Below are 18,412 nucleotides of genomic sequence, written 5' to 3' on the forward strand. Positions count from 1 at the left end.
TTCTAACCAAAAGGGATGCTGAGGTCATGATTTTTGCTTAAATATATTAAGGTTCACTCAAGCCGATCCTCAATCAACATTCTAATGTAAAAAAATATCTCATAGTCTAAGCACTAAGCCAATACCCATTGGTGAATTTCATTTGAAAATGTCTCAAATTCAAAAGTTCACCTATTTTCTAGGCAGCACATGGCCATGTTTCAACTCTAGTGACCATATAGAACTACTACAGATGCAAAATTTACATAAAACACTCATAAAAAACGCATCAAACTTTGAATTCCAAAAGACCATTGAACATATCCATTGTCCACAAGTTAGTTCCTAGAAATTCCATCTACTTACAACTTAAATCTAAACTATTAAAGCTATAAACTAATTATCCACCACAAATCTCTTATTCTTTGTTTTCCTTTTAACTTATTTTTTACTCTTTGGGTAATTTCCACAAGCACTTGGCACACATACTCTATGTCTAGACTTGCACAGACCAGGTTATTTTTTACTCTAAATCAGAGTTACCTAATGCCTAACACTAGTCCTCCAATGAGTAGCCTCCAATTAAAGGAGATATTTGAAGCCCAAATAGAAAAATTGAAAAACAAACCTAAATTATACAGTAAGAGTAATTATATTTATAAACGATAATTCTAGATTTGCAGTTTAATTATACAAGTTATATACAAAAAATCCAAAAACAAAAACAAAACGTTTATGCTATCTATGGAAAAACAAAGAAATACAATGAAGGTTAGGTTTTCAAGGAGAATGTGAAATTGGATTCATCAATGTATAGAAGATACCTAATCAAAGGTTTGGGTAGGTAAAAGGGTGAATATATACAAGATTTGGATGCGATTGTACCAACTCGGTGAATCTGAAGCAAAGAAAAATCAACCAAAGTCAAAAACTCTGTTTGGTTGCCGAGAAAATAATAGAAAAACACAAGAGAGAGAGAGAGAGAGAGAGAGAGAGAGAGAACCTGTGAGGAGTTGAGAACCTACCTTAATGTTTAGGCCGAGAGAGATGTGAGCTATGAAAGAGAGCGGGAGCGAGAGTGAGAGAGAGATTAAACTCTGAGCTTAAACTGAGCTTTTTTTTTTGGTTTCCCACAGTCATCCTCAAAGTTTTCAACCAGAGATTAATTACTGTTCACGGATGGGCCCATAGTGGGATAAATTGCTCGCCCAGAGAGTTTGTTCAAAGTGTTGGTGCTCGAACTTGAATTAGAGAGGTTCTAGTCAAACTCAAGACAGCCACTTTGAGACTGAGTGCCCAACCACTTGGCCAACTCCATTGGTAAAATGAGCTTTTATACAATACAATAGAGTGTTATTGATTTCTTACGTTTTACAACCGTGGATACAAAATTTAATTTATTTTATCCACAATTGATGAAGCTATTGATAAAACTATTCTGTTTTTAATATTTTTTGACCCCCTTTTACTACCGTGCTTGAAGAAAAAACTAAAACCTAGTGCTTTTTAATATTTTTTCAACAGTTATAATAACTGCAGAAATAAGTTTATAAATTTCCTTATTTTTACTCTATAGTTGTACTCAACCGTAGAAAATTAAGATTTATCTACATTTTTGTAGGGTGAACAGTGATTGCCTCCGAATGCTCAACAGCAGCTCATAGTCTTGGAACGAGACTTGGTGACCAGAGACACTTTTTCTTGTAAGTAGAACCATCTTTCTATAAGTGGCTAGAGATATTGATCCAAAGTAATATGTGCTCTCCTAAATTATTACATTGATGTTTTCTACGTTTCTAGTTGGCTTAATTTATAAAATTTCTTATAATGAATAAAAAACTTGTAATTGACGTGATGATAAAACAATTTTCATGTAACAATTATCATATATTTAAATCTTATTTTATCTATTAAATTAATTGACTACCCCACTTTTATAGTATTTACCATAAAATTTCGAACTTCACAACTTCTGTATTTTATGGAAACAAGTTAACATATAAAGCAACTATTCCAGGTTTTTATTTATTTATTTACGAATTAATATGATATTGCAATATGTGACATTGTGACTGCTGCAAACATGACTTATGGTTTCCAAAGTGGTCAAATATGTATATAAGTTTATAGTTCCAGATGTGATATGAAATTTTCAATTTTGTAATATTTATTTAAACATTCTGGATCAACAATAGTGTCAGATGCCTACTGCTGAATGCTGCAAATTAAAGAAAGAAATCTGGAATTATAATTGATAATATGACTAAATTCCATTTATGGTTTCTCAAGCCATAATCAAGACACAGAGAAAAAGATAAAAGAATGTTAGAGCAACTATTAAGAGAAGCCAAAGGTTTCGTTACATTATTAACAATTTGACTTACTTTTAATATTAGTAGAATCTCTTTTTGTTTTAATGAGAAATTGTTACATCATCCACTAACTAAATAAAATGTGAAAATTAAAATCTACTACCACTTAATTAAATAAAATGTGAAAATTAAAATTTACTACCACTTGCTATTGTATATTTAAAATAAAATAATATCATCAGTTAAAAAAGTACTAAAAGTAAGCCAAACAATAATTCATTTCCATATTCCCTTTCTACCATTTTTATAATAGAACCCCACGTTCCCACCTACCTTAGACTACTAAAAAAAAAAAGGAAATATAATGTAATAGAAATCATTAAGTCTACTAAAAGACTAATCTGGAAACTAAATTAAATAAAATCAATTAAGGATGTAATTCTGTTGCTTTCGCAATTATACTCTTTGCGATTGACATTATCTTCTTGATTGGTGTCATTGAACATCAAATTCTGGGAGGATTGTAGTTGAATGTGCTAAGATGACATCAAAAACGGAAATACAGGAGGCGCAAGCGCCAACAAAGGACAGCCTTAAGGTACGCGGATGTATAAATGTTTTTTGATAGAAAGAAATAATAACATCTTTAGAGAGACTTTCCTGCAGAAACACAGGAGCCTCTTCAAACCAAACTGCAAAACTACAATCAGATCTAGCCATACATAATGATTTAGCATTCAAGTTAATACATGTGCAACCGCATACCAGACCTATTTACATGTTAGATAGAAATCTCCCTCAATAAGGCTCCCTTAAGTTTAACCAATTCCAATAGATGCCCAACTTTAATAATAAATTTAAACTAAAAATTGATTTTTTTTTTAATAATAAATTTGTAGGGTAAATATTGTAGTAGTATACATCTATGCATGAAAATACAGGGTGTTGAATTAGCAGGAGACTGATCATTTTTAGTAAACATAAAAAAAAAAAAAAAAAAATGATAGTACAAAGAAATCCATTGTTGCAAAGTGGCTCCACGACCTTAATCCTAATATTTTTTCCATTTTCACCTTCAGTGTTCCAAGTCGACGGATGAATTTTTAGCCTGGGTAGATAAAAATGGGAATGATATTGACACACAATTTGAAGATTACATCATCCAACTCGAATTGAAAGACTTCAAAGATTATGAAATGTTATATCCGAGTGCCATCAAAGGTGATTGGAAAACAGTCCTTAAATATGTCATCAAGAAATGTTTTTAAGTACTGTCCCGATCACCAATTCCTTGGACATGGTATTCCACCTAGCAACCTACGATAACCGAGAAAGGAAATAATCCTCTCCACATTGCAGCATCAGTTGGGAGTGTGATGATGTGTAGCCTCATCATTCGTATCTCAAAATCAATGATAAGTACTTGTAACGAAGAAGGTGAGACCCCTCTCTTCGTAGCAGCACTTAATGGTCATAAAAAGGCTTTCCTTTACCTCAATTCTGAATGCAGCTCTAAAGAAAAATACTGAATAAGAAGAAATGGTGACACCATTCTCCACTGTGCTATCGCTGAAGAACACTATAGTGAGCATTTTGATGCTTTTTTTATTTGTTTATTTTTAAGAAACACACACTATTGGACATGATCAAGTTGAGTGCTTGGTGTGTGTGTATATATATTTTAAATATTAACCCCACTCAATCAGTTTTTATTAGACTAATATTTTAAAAGTTCTTATTGTTAAATTTTACCTTTTCATTATTTTTAATACTCATATTAAATTTCTTGTTAACTAGATAATATCTATTCAACGAATAAATTCATGTTTTGTATATAATTTTAAAATACAAAAAAAAAAAACTAAAATATAATTAAGCGATAGTTATTAATTTTATTTTATCATAAAATGTAATACATATAGAGATTTGTCAAAATACATATCCAATAATAAGAAATTAAGAGATGAATATATATATATATATATATATATATATATATATATATACACACACACACACGATCAAATTATATCTGTTATAAATTTAAGCAATATTATATAATTTAATAACTTTTTAATAGTTTAATATTTTGAAATTCATTTTTAGATTATATGCTCTCTATATTCTTAACATGTTGTATGTCAAGTTTTGTGTCTATCATATATTATTTACTATTTGATCCATATTATCACCTTTAATAATTAGTTTTAAAAACACAAAAAGTTAGAAATTAGTTAGACTAGACAATTATTTATCTATGATGATCTCGAAATTTCGCAAATGTAAGAGATATAAACACAAAATTTGATCCAATTAGAGTTATCATACTTGTATCCTAAATAAAATTATTGAATAGTGTAATTTTAATTAAAGTTACACCAAGTGTGTATATATGTGTGTGTGTGTGTGCGCGCGCGTATAAAACTGTTTTATTCATCAATTACTTGATGTAATTTACATGTCTTACACAATTACGTCTATACTAACGAAACAAATATATTTATGTTTTCACTCAATGGATCTAAAAATTTCAATAAACGTTTAATTAGCAACCAAATACCAAAATATTTATCAACAATATGAAAATATTTTTCAAGTTCTAAGTTCTAAGTTTAAAATCCAAAATAAGTTATCAAATGGAAACTAGCTAACAAAAATATAAAAATCCAAAAGCAAGATTAATATTAAGGTGAAGCGAACGTTTAATTATTCTCATTACAGGGTTCTTATGACCACCGTTCTAATCATCATAAACAATTTTATCATTTATGTAGACATTGTATATTTGTATACTAGAGCTGCAAAAGAAATCAAGATACAACTTCACACTAAACTATTCAAGTTATACCACTCAGCAACAATTACAAAACGTGCTCAAAAAAATCAATCAATCAATGTACAAATACAAGCATGCTAATAAAATTATATATAAGAAAAAAAATTTAGTAATATTATTAAACAAAGTAGTATATTGATCAAACTAATTTCACAACATTATAGCTTAAAATGTAGCAAAACCAATATAAATTCTTCATTTAGAAATGATGAAGCATTCCTTCATTTTTATTACAAGTGAACTAAAAACTAGAAAACATTTATTTAGGTTAACATAATTTTATAAAAAATAAAAAATAAAAAGCCATACCATCACAACATAAAAAATAAAAAATAAAAACCCTTAAAGTTTCATCAAAACCAAAAATTTATCCTTAAAAAAAAAAACCCCAAAAATTGATGTTTTGGTAGAATCGGTTGGATCCCATACGATCTTATACAATTCTACACGATCTTACATACGATCCTACCATTTTTACGATCTTAGTGCGATTCTAAACATTTTGGTGAGTTGGGATCGTAAAATCGTGTAATCTTACGATTCAGATCGCGATTTTGACAACCATGATTGTGAGTATACTGTAAAATTTTTAAGATTGATAGAGTATCTCAAGTAAATAAACATCAAATCACTACTTTGTCTTTCTTTTCATTTGCTCCCATGTACCCACTCCCTCTTTTAATATCGGATTACAAATGTAACACCCCATGATTTTGACACCAATTTAATTATTATACGTAAATTAAAAAAGAGTCTTACAATTAAATGGGTTTAATTGAATTGGGCCTAAGATATTAAAAATAATATAAATACTATGGAATATGAATGTCACGCCCCAAACTTCAAAAGGTCCAAAGCATGAGAAAGACGTCTCAAGTACCTGTAAAATTTTTCTTTTTGACAATTCAATTCACATAAAATTTACGCCATGCCTTACCACTGAAGTTTTTGCTGGGTTTAACAGCATTCTACATTTCCATAGCTTCTACCTTGGTGTCCTTCACAACCGGACATTTCTTCATCTTTAGAAATCAACTAAAATTTGTCTTTTGCTTCGTATATAGTGACCTACACGCTTGTAACAGTCTCTTCTATGGAAATATTTCCACACTACTTTCAATTGGTGTAGAATACCTTCAAGAAGGTGCCACAACGGAAATACAGGGTTAATATTCCTCGATGGTTTTTGGAAGATTAACTAGTATTTATATTCCTATCTTCAAGGATCTGATGGCTGAGGTTATTGATTGGTACACTTTCTCCAATAATATTGATACTGGACTTGTACTATGTGTTCTATTCAATAAACCAAATCATATTTATTTAGGTGAATTGAATATTATCTACCTTCTTAATTAAGTTGTTGAACCACAATTTATCGTTGGGAGTTCAATTGGTCTGGTTGTTTTATTTTTATTATCATTATGAATTTGAATTTGAATGTTCCGAGTCAACTTTAATTATATATAGTTTGTGGGATATAAAAAATTTATTAAGTTTGTATTTTCATTTAATTTTGTTGGCTTAGTCATTGTCTAAACAAATATGTTGATCTTTAACATGTAATTCCAATGGTCTCATCTTTTTAGTAATCTCCCTAAGCTAGTTAGACATAGGACTATAATGGTCCGTTTAGATTAAGGGGTAGAGGAGAAGAAATAGAGTAGAGTAGAGTAGAAATGGCCTAAAATTAGTTTATTTTTAGTCAATTCTACTCTACTCCCTAAATCTAAACAGACCCTAAATGAACCAGATTATTTATGAATAACTTGAGGTTGGCTTGGGAAAATGTTTGTTTATATTAGTGTGTTTAGCAAAGGGGCCAATCTTGTACTCGTGTTTAAGCTTGACTATAATATGGATTAAGCTCAAACATAATAATGTGTTCGTAAACAAATTTGTATGTGTAAGACTTGATTTAATATGTACATGAAAACAAAAGGTATCTATCCTTTGCATTTAACTATGTCAATCTCAGTATTGTGATAATGTCATTCAAAAAGAGAGAGGAACAAAAATAAGTTTTTTGCTTTATTTACAAAAAATAAATCAAACATTAGTGTTTGCATAGTAAAATTTGAGGTGAGGTTTCAATTTTTAATTTTAATTTTTCAAAATTGACCCCACCGCGTTTTATATTTTAATTTATATATGAGAACTGTTTTAAAAATGGCTTACTCAACAAGCCCTTGCTTTTGGGATATTGATCAAAAGAAAAAACTAGAACTTGATATTTGTATATATATATATTTTTTAAATCTAAGCCAAAAACGGTAGAAGAGACATCTTCCTTTGCCTCAATTCCATCTGTAACAGCAACCTAGAGAGTAGAGATCCCTATTACAGAAAAAAGGGTGGGGTGAGACTGTTCTACGCTAATGTTTAACTTCAGCAAAAAGTTTTGTCATTTTATTATTTGTTTAATATTTGCTCTCCAGTAATGAAAAAAAAAATGCTAATAGCAGTACTATATAAAACCTTAGCAAATTATGAGACCCCATAATCATTTTACAGCTTAATCACTTTTAAATCCTTAACTGTGTACTTAATAGTCTAAATTTTAAGTGATTAACCAAATTTCATATTACATACATATATAAACACAAGCCAAATTAAGTATAAATCAATATAAAACTTAAGGGACTAATAGTATTCATTGGGTAAATTTCATGGACCAAGAGTACAGTTTCATTAAAAGTTTAAATTAGCAAAAAAGTAAGAAGAATATAATTTCAATTTTAATAAAAAAATTGTAAAGTGAAATAAATATTATTTAATTTTTTTAATTAAAGAAATACCTTAAAGTTATAGTCATAGACTTGTTTTTGAGAAAGTAGTCATAGACTAGTTACATTAAATCAGTTCTGATTTAGCCCGGAAAGATAATCTCTATCTTGACTGCTTTATTACTATAGTTATTGCGTGTTCATTTCTCTAGTATCAAATTCTTTACTTCATCATTTTTGATAAGAATCAAATTCTTTAGGTGATATCAATGTTGTACATAATTTAATCAAATACTTTAAAAATAACGTGTTCCCCTTCTTTTAAAAAGTTAACATGTTCCCTCGTTCTCTTTTTCAAGGTAAGGTTCTAGGGTTTTTTTTGTTTAATAAAAAAGGCTTAAATTTGTGTACAAAAGACGACGAAGAGAGAAAGAGAGATCGATTACTCATTAATGATATGGAATATTAGCTTAATTAAACTCCAAGTCTTCTGGTCCCGTTTCACTTCACAATCTCCTTTAACACCATTAATTAATTAAGCAGGTGCGCTAATAACCAACATAATGATAATGCTATAACTAAACTGGTAGGTTTCCATGAGCCTTGGACGATATTCCGTCAGAAAGCTCAACACCAACATATAGTACTGGAACTTGGAAGGCGACTTGGCAGCCAGTGACATCTTTCCTGGTATAAACAACTTCAGTAATTAATTTGTTAATGAATTTCCCCATCATTTTTTTTGTCTGTATTAATGTGTTATGTTCAATTTAATTATCTATATGTATTTTAAGTAAAGATCATCTTGCATGGGGTTTCTTAGGGGTTCTCTTTTTATTGACTAAAGTACACTTTTGGGCCTCAAAGTTTTAAGTTTTGTTTCTGACCCTTTACATTTGATTCTGTTTTAATATTGCTTATGTTGATTATTTCTGTTAATAATCCAACAGTTTAGTAACCTTTATATTTAACTATTTTAAAAAAATACTAATTCTAAAATGTAAGAATTGTAAATAGAAAAAAAATTATGGATAATCAAATTACTAATGGAAATGGATTGCACTTGTAAATGGTATGCATGTCATCAAATACAATATTTAATTATAAATCAAACTAAAAAATTGCCATGTTTTGCAGGATATATATTTCTATTAGGTTTTTTTTTTTTTTTTTTTTTTTTGCATAGGGATGGCAATTGGTATGGGATTCGGAGGATTGCAGATTCATTTTCAGTACTTGATGATTAAAAAAAGTTCCATTGTTGCAAACTTGTTTCCACAACCCTAATCCTAATTCTGTCCATTTTTCATCTTCACTGTTCCAAGTAGATGATGCTGATACATATTGTCTTGAACAAGAGAAACCATTGGATGATGATCACCACTTTGAACCCTGTCCAAACCTTGAATCCCATCCCGTTGAGGACGTTGCAGAAAGATTGTCTCAAAGTGCTGCCAAAGGTGAATGGAATGAAGTCTGTAAGATATGTCAAAAAGACTGGCTTTTAGATGTTCCGATCACCAAGTTAGGGGGCACGGTACTCCACCTAGCAGCGTACCATAACCTAGAAGATATATTTGAGCTTCTTCTACAAAAATTAGCTCCCGGAAGTCCTCAGGCAGAATCTTATTTAAAAAGGGAAAACATTAAAGGAAATACCCCTCTTCACTATGCAGCATCAGTGGGGAGTGTGAGGATGCGTATTAGCATCATTGATAAAGCTGGCTCAACAACGTTGCTAAGTGTTTGTAACAATGAAGGTGAGACCCCTCTCTTCTCAGCAGTACTTCATGGTCACAAAGACGCTTTCTTTTACCTCGATTCTATCTGCTGCCCCCACGAAATCTCCAATTACTGGACAAGGAAAAATGGTGACACTATTCTCCATTGCGCCATCTCTGAAGAACACTATGGTGAGCATTTTTTCTGCTTAAGAGGAACACAATCATGGGTAACTATAGAATTCTCTCCTTTCACATATGAATCTTAGTAATTAAATCCATGATGAGATTCATGCGACAGAAATGAGTGTACATAATACATTTATCTTATGCAAAAAGTATTCTATAGTTTTTCATTGTTAAATACGTTGGAATGTTAAAATTTCGTTTCATTATTGTGTTTGGCAGAATTGTCCTTAATAATACTACGTATAAGTATAGAGCTCTTGTAAACCTTGGTAATAAGGATGGCATGACCCCTCTCCATCTCTTAGCGAGTAAGCCTTCTACCTTCAAAAGTGGCAATGATCTTCTATGGTTTGAAAATATCATCTATCACTGTAAGTATTCTATATCTAAGACAAAACTAATTCTTGTAAGATTAACAACCTCATATATATCAGAAATCATCAAATAATAGTGCGACAAGAGTAACTAGGGAGATCACACTTTGTTTCCTTGTGTTATGAGTCTTATGACCTGATCTTACTTCATCATCTTGTAGCATGAAAAAATCATTTAAAATAATGTGCTTAGTAACTATGCTGCTTTCATTTCAGCATTTGCCATAACAGACGAACAGGAACTATTTTGGGAAGCAGATGAACAGAACCTTGAAACACCACAAGTTACCCATGGAGGCAGGCACCAAAGTGAGTAATGTTCACGCACACACACATCACAATGTGTTACTAAACAAAAAAGTACACTAACATTATTAGTGTGTTCAAGTAGATAGAGATAAAACGAAGGGCACATGCATTGAATATAAATGCAATCATATAGGGGTACTTTATGAAATTTGATTGAAATATGACTCCATTCTATCTTCCGATCATGTTATATCAAATATGAAATACAAATTCTTGTTTCTATTCTTGTGTTATCACCAAAAATATCTATAGCGTTAGGTATTAAATTACAGTTTTTTTGTATTTCTTGTAATTAATTAAAAACTAATACAATGTATAGAAAAATTTAATAAAATATGAATTTTTAAAAAATGTTTAATTAAAAATGAAATTTGATAATTATAGCAACTATTAATAAACATTTATTATGATTGTGTTTGTAAATTGGACTATATATATATATATGTATTCTACTATTTTTATTAAAAAAATTAATTGGTAAGATTTTAATGGAATGTTTAAATACAAAGTAAAATTAAAATTTAATTAAAGATTTACAATAGATTAATGATGTGTAAAATTATAAGGATTGAAATGCTTATGAAGCAAAATATTTTAAAATTAACCAAAAGTCAAATGTTTTTAGATTTATATATATTATTATAAATTCTAAATATAGCAACCTTGCCTTAAAATTGGTCATTGGTGTCATGACTTGCTTCTATATATTGTTATGGGTCAAGACAATGATATTAATAACGGATTGGTATTGATAAATTGTCTTTGTGAATAGGACACCGATCAACCAACGGAGCTACAGGGAAACAACTTCCACCAAATTACAGAACCTGCTTTCAACTTGTAGAACCTGTATACAAGGCAGTGTCATCTATATTTGGTATGCTTCTTTAACCTGTGTTTTATATTTGATTCGTATTTATTTTATACTTTTATATGATTAGGATCTTTTACAGTTGTTAGAATATTTATTACTAAACTATTAATGACACTTTCATTCGAGATATGCTTTATAACTAAGATACTTTTCATTTCAGCATTTAGCAAAAAGAATGCAAGGAATGCAATCAAGGGCGTTGATACAGAGAACCCTGAAAGTGCCCAAGGTAGATATCAATGCAAGAAATGTTCACACTACAATATGTTACAAGAAAAACAAAATATGTTCACAATAATCGATGGTGTATTTATGGCTAAGAAGTTTGAGAAAAAAATTACCACCCAAAATCAAGTTAGTGGTTTGACTTGTGCTTCTGTTGCAATCGGTCTAGTTAAGAGACTGATAATGGATTGTTACGGATCAATTTTGTACTGTAGGAGCTGATCAAGGGCATGGGCATCAATTACAAATCCCACCCAATTACAGTTCCTGCTTTTTGTTTGTAAAACTTGTCTTCAAGGCAGTGCAATGTATATTTGGTATACATTCTCCTTCAACTATTTTCTGTTCCGTTTCCTTTATATATTTCCTTGCTCACTTTGGTGGTATACTGGTATGTCTTTAGAACCTTTGGAATTGGTAAGGAAGGTAAGGATGACGAAGGTGAGGCACACATGGTCTATTCTGATCATGAATGAATTGCTGAAAAATGCTTCAATGTATCAGTTTTCATCAGTACGCAAAAGCTTAAATAATATGCATGAAAAAGGTAACCATCTAATCCTAGTCTATTCTACCCGAACTTTTTTCTTTTGAGATAATTACAAATTCTTTATTTTTGTTTTTAATGGCATTTAAATTATTTTCTTATGATTTAAATAAGAAAATATAATTCAAATTATTTTCTTACATAAAAATACACAAAATTTATAATAATAATAATAATAATAATAATAATCTTTAAATTATGTTCTTTAAAAAGTAAACTTATTAAAGGAAACAGTGACTTTGATATGCAGAATGCAGTGGTGGGACTAGAAATTTTACTTTAGAGGGCAGGCTAAATATATATGAAAAATAAAATATTAAATTTGAAGAATAAGCTACTAAGAATATACACACATTTATTTATATTACTTATACATAAAATGTGTATATAACATGATTTAACATATGTTATTTTCTTATATATAACAACAGTATTTGCATCAAGTTAGTATTTGCATATTACAAAATAATATTTTTCATCGAATCAGGTTATAAACTGTGAAAAATCGTTAAAATCATATTGATTTTAATTAAAATAATTAAATATTTTTTATCAAGATTTTTGTTAGATAATTTAGTGATTGCACCTTAGAATATATTAATAGTTTTAAAAATTTTGAAGCATATGGAAAATTATTCAATTTTAAATAATTTAAAAAATAAATGTCTATTTACATGCCTAAACATCGAAGTCAATATGACAAAAATGTAGCAATAACAAAATCTAAATAAAAATCTTTTTTTTTTCATAGATTATAAATGCAATAATTTTTTTTTAACACTTACTTACCATGAAATCCACAATTGTCCATTCTTTTAAAGTAAAAATAAAAACAAATACGTAACTTCCATGCACATCTCCAATTTCTGAATGTTAAATTAAAATACATGTAAATATATATTGTAAGCGCACACTGTACCTGATCCCAAGAACAGTTATGGGCTCAGGCCCAATGAGCCTTAAACAATATGAATTTGTAGAGTGTGAGCTTGAAACCCAGGTTAGAAGCGTATGAGGATTAAATGACAAACTAAAGATTGCAAATGCTTGGAAACAACAAGGAGTATAGTCAATCAGCCTCCTCGGACATAAGCCAGGAGTTGTTATTATATTATCTCTCTCCTTGTTTCTTTTCTTTTTAGGTTACAAAAAGTCCGTCCCCCTTTTTGTCTTAAATTGCTCTTTATATATTACTCTTTTGAATGCTTTGTACACGTGTTGCCTCACCTCCCCCTTAGACTAGATATTTCTTTTCTCAGTGCCTTTGAATAGTAACCAGAAGTTTCTCTTCCACTGTTCAGGTGTCACTTCCCCATAAATGCGGCCAGGGTGGTAGGTGCAGGGTTTTTAATGTGGAGGTAGCAGCCTTTATCTTTGACATTTCTTCAACACCGGTGCTTCTGGGGCGTTCTAGGGTTCACCCCTTTTAACCATTGGCCTTAACTGTGTCATCCCCTAACCTTTACTATGAAATCCCGAGTTCTTCGGTGCTCATCCGAGGGTAAGTTCACCCTCGGCTGGATCCTCGGATCCTCGGCGTATGGGCCGACCCATAGTACTAACAACTTCTAAACCCAGGGTCAGGTCGGCCTTCCTTAACACGACCCAAAAGGCCCACGTTCCCATCAGGATCTTTTTACTCCCCACATATATATATATATATATATATATATATATATATATATATATATATATATATATAATTATTTGGGCATATTAATAGATCTAGCAAATTCAATTGTGAGAAAGTGGACCTCCCTTCAAACCCCTAGCCCCACTTATTTTTGGATGAGTAGTGCTATGGGTACTACTATAAATTTTACTACATAGAGTTTACAAATTGATGTGTTACTAATAAAAAAGAGGCAATTCAAATATTTATTTATAAGGTGGTTAAAGTCTATCAATCACATTCATTGCAATTAATTTGTAAGGTTTTTTTTTGTTTTTTGCAATAAAACTTCTAGTAGTTTTAGCATTTTTCTGAGATAATTATATTTTATCATCTTAAACTATACCTCAAATTGCAATTTATAACATAAACTTCCTGGATGTATAGTTAGCCTAAACTATCATATAACACTTTGCTCCCCACCTTTTATGCTGCTATTATCTTGAAGTAAAATTTATTTTCTTGTGCAATAACAGAGAAGAATGAAAATGAAGAGGCGCTCATTGATCTACCTGCAGAGGCAATACTGATTGCAGCAAAGAATGGAATTACCAAAATGGTTGAGAAAATCATTAAAATTTATCCTATGGCTATATATGTATGACGTGGATAAAGACCAGAAGAACATAGTGCTATTAACAGTGGAGTATAAGCAACCAAGTGTATATGAACTCCTACTCTCACTTAGGGAGAAGAATGTTATAAACGACACTGTATTTAAGTGGACAGTGAAGGTAATAGTGCATTGCACCTTGCCGCGACGAAAGCAGAATTTAATTGGCCAGTTCCAGGAGCCGCATCCCAAATGCAGTGGAAAATTAGATGGTATGAGCTACGAGCCAAATATGAACTTTTTATTTCTATTTTTTTATAATTCAATAGTTGAGAATAGAAAGATTTAAAGTCTCTATAGGAAACATTAGGAGATAGCAGTTGAGTTTTGGGTTGTTAGGCTGTGGTGGAGCCACATAAGGATAGTTAGTGTTTATATATAGATTATCTCAAAATTTTAAAAGATTATTAAGTATATCTACTTTATGGCCTCCAAATCCTAATTACTAAAATTGACACTATAAATAAAATAATTTAAAAATATATAAATGAAATAAAGTATGAGATTCTTTATATTCATTTGATAAAATTACAATCCTATAAATGAGAGTTTTATATACCAATTACTAAAATTAATTAGTCATTCATAAAATTACAATGAACATATAGTTATCTTGAAAATTATCTTAAAAATTAAAGAAAAAAGAAAAAAAAAGTTTTTTTGTAGTACAAATTGGATAATAAAGTACATAATTAATATCTTGAATTTATGTTTATAGTATTATTTTATATTTCTGTACATAGTAGGAAGATAATTATTACGAAGAAAACAATACTTAATCATCATATTTTTATTTGCACACTAAAAAAAAATTCAAATTCCTAGCCCACGTAGAGTGAGATTTTGGATAGTATTTTAGTCATAAATAATATATTAAAGTCAAAACATAATCAAAATTCAAATGGAATTCAATTAGCTTCTAATTGTAATATAATTTTGCATCAAATGTCCTTTTTAATTTTCTTAATTTTGGCGTCAAGTGATTCATACATAATATTATGTTCTAAAGTCTAAATGACCACCTCACACACATAGATAATACCATTTTATCATCGCTATTATTTAATGTTTTCGTTAATAGAAAAGTGAGCACAAATTAGTTTTTATTTAAAATACAATGAGAGAGAGAGAGAGAGAGAGAGAGAGAGAGAGAGAGAGTATGTCGATCTTGGATGAACAATCAAGCCACAACCTAACCATGGTATGTCGGAAATCAACTACTATAGATTAATACAATGGGGTCACAAACATGCTTTCAGAAAGAAACAAATGTGTTCCTTAGTTTGTAACTTGACCACAGATGTAGGAAAGAATAACCTTGTCTTTTAATTTTGGGATGTAGTACATAAAGAACTCCATGAAAAGAGGCTTCCTTCCTCTCCTCAACAAGAATGGCCAAACCCCTGAAGAGGTCTTCACCAAAAACCACAAATATCTTGTTAAAGAGGGCGGGGATTGGCTAATAAGCACATCAGATGCCTGCTCAGTAGTAGCAGGTCTCTTCGTCTCCATTACCTTTTCCATAGCAACCACCCTGCCTGATGGTATCGAAGGGAACAAACACAGTAATGCATCCAAAATTTTTGCGGGTTCATCCTTTGTCTCCTTCTACTCTTCACTCTTAGCAGTAGTCATGTTCCTTGCAATTCTCACATCTGGGTGTATAGAAAGAGATTTTCGCCATGCCTTACCATGGAAGCTTTTGCTAGGCTTAACGGCATTCTACATGTCTATAGCTTCTACCTTGGTATCTTTCACAACCGGACATTTCTTCATCTTCAGGGATCAACTAAAATTTGTGTCCTCCACCTCCTATATGGTGGCCTACCTACAGGTAACATTGTTTTCTATAGGAGTGTTTCCGCTCTACTTTCATTTGGCTTGGGCTACCTTGAAGAAGGTGCCACAACGTAAATACAAGGTGAATATTCCTCACTGGCTTTTGGAAGATTAACTAGTATCTACATTCCAATTTGATTCAAGGGTCTGATGGCTCTGGTTATTGATTGATAAACTTTTTCCACCAATATTGATGTTGAACTTGTACTGTGTGTTCAATTTCAATAAAGTAAAACATTTATCTATTTATTTATTTCTACACATAATATATATATATATATATATATATGTGTGTGTGTGTATATGTATATTTCTTTTTTTGCTTGAACGTATAATCAACCTCATACAATTCATTTAAAAATAATTTTGTTAAAACAAATGAGTTTTACTCTAAAGATTACATTAATATATTCAAAGTCTCCACGTTTAGAAAGAATTTCACTTAAATTTAGCCAAACCAAAATAGACCAATAAGCTACGTGAATGTGGCTTAATAAAAACGTAGCAATAATAAGTGTTATGCTTAAAATTTTAGATATTACAAGTTGAAGATCTATACTTTTTTAATAATTTGGATTTAGAATAAGTTCTCTCAACTCAAATTTGTATTTTGTCATTATGTAAGTGTACAAGAATGGACTAAATGTAATGAATGGATCAAAGTGGACCAAAATATATCAAAATAGACTAAAGTAGACGAAAATGGACCCAATTATACCAAAATGGACCAAATTGAACCGAATGGACTAAAGTTGACTGCAGTAGACTGAATAAGATGAAAGTGGACCGAATAAGGAGAATGATCCGAATAGGACGAAATTGAACCGAAGTGAACAGAATAGACTAAGTAGAAACAACGTGGACCGAATAGGACCAAAGTGGATAGAATGGACTGAGTAGGACTAAAGTGAGCCAAATTAGACCAAAATGAATTGAATAGGACCAAATTCGACCAAATAATAAAGAATGGGACCGAATAGAATCAATGAATAGAGCCAAAGAGGACCAAATATGACCAAATGAATCAAATCGGATAGAATAAAACCAAAGTGGACTAAATAGGACTGAAATGGACTGAAGAATACTGAATAAGACAAAAGGGGACAGATAAGACCGACTAGAACCAAAGTAGACTGAATAGGACTGAATAGAACCAAAGTGAACCAAATAAAACTAAATAAGACCGAATGAACTGAATAGGCCCAAAGTGGACTGAATATATATTTTTTGCATAATTAGATTGGAATTGAATGCTCTAAACCACAAGTGTCTATATATATATATATATATATATATATATATATATATATATATATATATATATATATATATATATATATATATCAAATAATGTCACATGTGGCTGAAAATTAGAGGAAACTGAAATATTTAAATGGGAGGGGATATCTTACAACATTTGTTCCCTCCGCAATTCTAATTAGATTTTTTATTTTCTTTTTTTGGTTTTTGTTTTTAAATTTCTTTAATATATTTCTTATTCATATATTAAAATTTTAACATACTTATAATCAATACATTAATTTTTTTATATCGCAAAATGCATTCAAAAAAGAAAGAAAGTGTTTCATATTTTATCAGTGTTTAAAGGTTCAAAACATATAAAAATTAAAGAAAAATAGGGAAAATGAAAAATTAAACTTGCATCATTAGCGGATTAAGATCAGGTGTAAGTGCTAAATTGCACCATGCAATTACACCATTTCCTTCACAAATTTTTTTACATTTTTAACCTTTTAACTTTAACTTTTTACTTTTTTAATATATTTTTTATTTTATAGTTTAAATTAAAAGTTGCTTCTCAACCATTCATTACTATTGCATTAGGTGTAATACCCTAGGTAATGCACCTGATCTCAATCCCACCATTAGCATTGTGTTTGTTCCCATTTAGGCTAACATATTCCTTCTTTTCTTTTTTCTTTTTGTCCCCCTCTGGCCCTCTCTCTTTTTTAATGCAAGGTTCTATTCTTTTTTTTTTTTTTTGGTTTGGTATAGACAAAAGAAAAGGCTAAATTCTTGTTTAGAAGATGACAAAGAAACCAAGCTAGCCACAGTTTTTTCCTGTTGAAGCAGTTCATTACTCTAGGTACTGCACGTGATCTCAATCTCACCATTAACATTGCGTGTGTTCCCATTTAAGCTAACATATTCCTTCTTTTCTTTTTTATTTTGGTC

The 18,412-nt window shown here is 30.4% G+C and overlaps 1 protein-coding gene across 1 annotated transcript in view; it reads left to right on the forward strand.

Moving 5' to 3' along the window:
• Nucleotides 1-8,462: 8,462 nt before the first annotated feature.
• LOC142614220 (uncharacterized) overlaps nt 8,463-18,412 on the forward strand; it is a 40,041-nt gene continuing 30,091 nt past the window's right edge. Inside the window, exon 1 of the mRNA XM_075786783.1 lies at nt 8,463-8,543. The gene's annotated coding sequence lies outside the window, so the exon portion shown is untranslated. The remainder of the gene's footprint in view (nt 8,544-18,412) is intronic.

The sequence above is a fragment of the Castanea sativa genome, chromosome 10, assembly GCF_040712315.1.
Source record: "Castanea sativa cultivar Marrone di Chiusa Pesio chromosome 10, ASM4071231v1".
In the NCBI taxonomy this organism is placed as follows: domain Eukaryota; kingdom Viridiplantae; phylum Streptophyta; class Magnoliopsida; order Fagales; family Fagaceae; genus Castanea; species Castanea sativa.